We start from the raw sequence: 6,124 nt of genomic DNA, 5'->3' as shown, positions 1-6,124 counted from the left end.
AACTCCGTCTTCGAAGACGCTATAGTACCTTATAACAACAGTAAGGATTTATACCACAGACGTAAGGGACCGGAAGCAAATTTTCAGAAAGAGGAAGAGTTATTTGAAATTATCTCCAGTTGGCGACTGATACTTATTTGAGCAAAATCTAATATCTTGGCGGGGATAAGATTTTGAATACAATTGTTTTTGACATTGTGAGTTCAGTATCTTTCATCTTTTAACCTCAGCCATCTACGAGATATAATATACTCTAAGTATGTATTATTGTGAAGGCGCGTGATGTAGGGGTAAGGATGTTGCGCTCACGATCACAAGGTTGCTGTTTCGATTCCCACACTGGTGGCGCGTTGTGTCTTTGAACAAAGCATAAATGTATCACTTCACCTTGCTCCCGAAAACTCAGCTGCAAATATAGGTAACACTGCAACGGACAATCTCTCTTTTTCTACTTGAAGCGCTTTCTGTTCGGTTTCTGTGACTGAAGAGGAAATAACCATTCCGAAATGCTAGCATCTCACAGTCTGGATAGGTGGCGCTGCGAGCTGAACTATGTGTATTTACATCGTTTGTCTACAGCGAGAAATTTTCTCCATGGCAAAACACAGTGAATGGCTTGCTTACAGGTTTGAACGTGCCACACACATATTTGAACTGGTAATAACATTGCATCAACGACCGTGCTTGTTTATTTGTATTTATGCGCGCGCGTGTGTTTGTGCATGTATGTGTGAGTGTGCGTATGTGTTATTGGGAATCTATCAGCCGTTGATAATTACTAATATCTAAGCTATGTATTCTAAACTTAATCACATCACTCCCATACACGCACGTACAAACACTCCCACATACACACACGGAACACACACGCACATGCACATTAATATCATTAATATTTGTGAGTGTGCGCTCGTTTCGATATTCGTTGCTGATGATAATGAATGGAGAATGATGATTGATATGATTGAGAAAATATTAAAAAATTACAAAAAAAGAAAAATATAAAATGATTGAAAAGAAAATACGAAAATGTTTTAGTTGAAAACAAAATAAATAGGTTAATGTTAGGGGCATGTCTAACTTGTGGTACTACTACTACTACTACTACTACTACTACTACTACTACTACTACTACTACTACTACTACTACTGCTGCTGCTGCTGCTACTGTTACCGCTGCTGCTACTACTACTGATAGCATGATATTGTGTGAGGTATGAATGAGAAAGAACCTAGCTGTTGGTAGACTACAAGAACGCATTTGATAATGTAACATACCACTGGTTTCTGTAGTACGGTGAGGACACACGATGTAAATGAGAAGATAACAAATATTTTTTATGGAAAAAGCCAAGTGATCATTGGAATCAGAATTAGATTGGGGTTGCTGCAGGACGATAGGATAATGGAAAGAGAAATGAGAGAAGATCCTGAAGAGTACATAAAAGGAGCATGGATGTAAACAAACAAACAAAAAGCAAAAACAAACTGCAGGTAATATCCTCGAAGCAATCAATACATAGGATCTGCCATTATTAAGAAACTTTAGGCGGAGAGCTGGTAGAATCGCTTGTACGGTGGATAAAATGCTTGGTGGCATTATATCTGAATTAAAATTCCTCCGAGGTCGACTTTGCCTTTCACCCTTTCGGAGTTGATAAAATAAGTACTAGTTGAACACTGGGATTGATGTAAACGACTTACTCTCTCCCCCGAAATTGTTGGCCTTATGCCAACATTTGAAACCATTAGTTCGATACTTTGTTCCTTTTCTACGAGAATTACATAGAAGAACTAGGAAGCTGCTAACGATGCACAATGTGCACCAGCTTCAAAGTTAGTATCGACAGGCTCTAATTATGATTACTTTCCAGGAAATGAAGGAGTCAGTGGTTCGTTAAATGCAGAAGGCACCGTAAATACTGGGTTTGAAAGACTATGTTGTGAACAGTGAAGTGAATACTAACATCTGGGGTTAGAAATATCCAAATTGTCATTGAAGCAATAAGAGAATTCAAGAGAAGAAAGAAAAACGACAGAACTAATACTGGAAAGAAAATACATCACAAAGAAAATGGAGGTGTTGAAAGTGAAGAACACTGGTTGTTGCTGACAGGTGGAAACATGGAGCTTAAAAATGAATCGCTAATCATAGCTGCTCAAGAGCAAGATATCAGATAGAACTTGATGAAAGGTGAAGATCGATAAAACCTCAGTACAGAATCTGTGGAAAATGTGGTAAAAGTACTATCTTCGAAGCTAGTGCAGTAGCTAACACAAAAAGAGTATGAGTACAGGCATGACTCTATCTGTAAAGATTGCTTCGGAACGTAAGTCAAGTTTGTGAATTCGAAGTACAGAAAATTGGTATAAAGATGAGTCTGAGGTTGTATAGCGAATGATAATTACAGGATTTTGTGGGATTTCCCACCGAGATATACTATTAATGTAAGGAGAAGTGATACGATGGAAGCGGCCAAAAAGAAAACAATTAGAATTTAGATCCAATATGAAAGGCTGGAGTATACTGGAGTTAAGACACGAATTGCCGACCTGCAGAAAAGTGCAATTTTGTATTCTTCAGAAATAATAAGAAAAAGTTTTGAGATTTAAGGTGACTTTTTGTTATCAAAACTTAGGGTAACATTGGAGTGTAAACCAAGTTTGTGAATTCGAAGTAACGGAAAAATAGAATAAAGACGCCAGAGGTTGTGTAGGGAATAATAATTACATGATGTTAGGGTAATATCTTGCTTAATTAGATTAGATTTTAATACTTTATGGTACAAATATAATAATAATAAATGTAATAACAATAATAATAATAATAAAAATAATGATAATAATAATAATAATAATAATAATAATAATAATAATAATAATAATAATAATAATAGTCAAGACGAAGAGTGCGATTTTAGATGTTTTATTTTTTGAACAATATTTCGACAGAACGTCTAATATTGTTCAAAAAATAAAACATAATAATAATAATAATAATAGTCGTAATAATATAACAGTAGTAGTAATAACAGCAAAACAACAGCAGCGCAAACTACGATGACGACGACGACGACAACCCCCCCACAAGAACAAGAACAACAACAACAACAACAACAACAGCAGCAGTGTTAATAATGCCCCACGAGTTGTAGTTCGACATGAAGCATCGGTAAGCCGGTTACAGCACCAATACTATGTTAAGTGCATAACAACAACAACAACAATAATAATAATAATAATATCAACGATACTGACACTGATAACAATAACAACAATAATAAAAAGAAGAACAACAACAACTGCAATAACAACAACAATCAGAAGGAGATGAAGATAAGAAAGTGGATAGGCGAAGACATGGGAGGTTTCTGTGTTTAAAGTATTGCATATTAGTATTGACTGTGCATCATGGCAACTGTGAACACAGTTTCTAGATAACCTTTGTTTTAATATAGATTAAGAATAGAGAAGTCTGTGATAATAGCAGCACGGCAGAATGGAAAAGACAGAAAGAAACAACAGCAACCACTACAACAGTAATTGTAATAGTAGTAGTAGTAGTAGTAGTAACGGTTATAATAATGATGATACTGATAATAATAATAATAATAATAATAATAATAATAATAATAATAATAATAATAATAATAATAATAATAATGATACTGGTAATGTTAATAATAATAATAATAATAATAAAAATAAAAATAATAATAGTAATAATAATAATAATGATACTGGTAATGTTAATAATAATAATAATAATAAAAATAATAATAATAATGACAATGATAATAATAATTATGATAATAATAATAATAATAATAATAATAATAATAGTAATAATAATAATAATAATTATTATTATTATTATTATTATTATTATTATTATTATTATTATTATTATTATTATTATAAATCTCATGCAAAGCTATATTGCTTTACAATAAGTGTTGTTGGAGAATCGAGTGTCTTTTACAAAATTTCCATTCTTTTCAAGAGAGTCGATATAATTCCACGAAAGCACTGATTGACGTTTGGTCAATTTTGCTAGGTTGCTGAGCTGTGAGCTCAAGAACAATTATTCTATTTTTCCAGAATCGCAATACAAAAAATGGAAAGATGCTTGATTCCATTGTTGAATTCTATAGAGCTTTTATCTTTTCCAAGAATGAAATATCTCGCCTGGTCTTAGAGAGTATTAAGTCGCTTGTTGTTATTTTTGATTTTCTCGTTGTTGTTGTTGTTGTCATTATAGTCATTGTTACATTAATCTTCTGCAATTATTTCATTTGCTCCCCACTTTGTAAAAAAAAAAAGATAACAAAAAGCATACAAATATTCACAAAGCTCTTTCTCTCCCATTGACATGTTTTTAAACATTGTATATATAACAACTATTGTATAGTAGAAAGTTACGTGGAAGAGTTTAGCAGCTCTCTTGCGATCATATGAAATGAGAAACTTAACTGTTCACTGGCTAACTCGTCTTCCCAGCAAGCTTTAGATACTATGGATAAGTTCAGCTCATTGCTGCACCCGTGGACAAGACACTGAACAGACACACAAGTTATGTGTGTATCGCAGGCCTTTCTAGCCCACATGAGAGCTACATTCGGAAGTCTTATTCCAATCCTTGACACACCAGAGACAATTGTAAATAATAAATCATTGCTTGGATCTAAGTATCTGAGGAGTGGAACGTACAATTTCCTGTAAGTCAGACTACCTCATAACCCCAGCAGACAAAATAGAAAAGGCGTTGCCCCGGAGAATGGCGAGGGAGATGCGCTGGAGCAGTCACACTGACTCACGGGGCTCGCACTTGGGGCAGTCATCTCCGCCTCGACAGCAGTGAGCAGGGATATGGTCCAGGGTCCAAGAATGCCGGAGGTCTCCCAGAGAGCGATATAGAAGAAATAACGTACGGGAAGTGTGGAGGGGGTTGTATTAAATTCCCAAGTATCTTTCCTAAAATCTCGCATCAGGAATTTATACAACCAGCAGCTTAGCGTTTGAAGACTCACATTTATGCAATTACCTTACAAAATTTCTGCGACACTTGCCCAAAGTTACCCCTGATACCTTTAAAAGTACTTAGTCACATTTCTCTCCAGAACAGCGACCAGGATACAACTAAAGAAGAATAGTGTTCATCATTTATGCTGATTCATTAATTAGAGATGTTAAATATATAGGAAATAATCACATATTCAATCTTAATGGCAGCGTCTCAGCATAGTTTTAGCTGTGATAGCTTTGATATAAATAGGTGACGTAGTACTGGAGGACCTAAACAAGTCACATAGTGCTGTAGTACATAAATAGGTCACATGGTTCTGGAGTACATAAATAGGTCATGTGGTGCTGTGCTAGCTAATCAGGTAACGTAGTCTTGTGTTCGTAAACAGGTCATGTGGTGCTGTAGTATGTAAATAGGTCACGTTATATCCGAAGTACTTAAACAAGTCACATGGTGCTGGAGTACGTAAATAGATCATGTGGGGCTGGGTATGTAAATAACTTACTACGGTACCATCCTAATGGCACTGTCTCACACTTCAGGAAAATACGCAATAGCATTTATAGACCCACGATTCTCGTGACCCGTTGAATTGCTTCACTAGCTCCAAATACTACCCGAGTCGTACTGAATATTGCTCTGTTACTATTAAATTCTGCGATAGGTTTCTACTAAAGAATCACACTTAACTGAATTGTTTATTTATTCATGCAGTAGTCAAACAGAAAAATTTTGAGAGGAATCGAATAAGAAGTTGTGACGTATATGCATTAGTAACAGAAAGGAAGAGAAATGCAAAATGGCTACAATCTATAATCTGCACTGTTCAGTTGGTTAGCTATGGGCTTATCTTATATGAACCACAATACATTTATTTTTGATTTCCTTTCTTTGAAGAATCCGTAAAAGGGAGATAATATTTAGAGGAGAGTGAGAATGATATCGCATATTTTTTACTGGTATTCTGTGTGAGGATATATACATCAGAATATGTATTTTGCGTATGAATTATATTTTGCGTAAGGATATATCAGAAATGGTCTATACAAAAAAGGGCATAAATATATTTTGTATGAGAAGATTATATATGCATATGTA

The sequence above is a fragment of the Octopus bimaculoides genome, chromosome 12 (genome assembly GCF_001194135.2).
Source record: "Octopus bimaculoides isolate UCB-OBI-ISO-001 chromosome 12, ASM119413v2, whole genome shotgun sequence".
NCBI classification, from domain to species: Eukaryota; Metazoa; Mollusca; class Cephalopoda; order Octopoda; family Octopodidae; genus Octopus; species Octopus bimaculoides.
Note: the sequence above shows the minus strand (reverse complement) of the source record.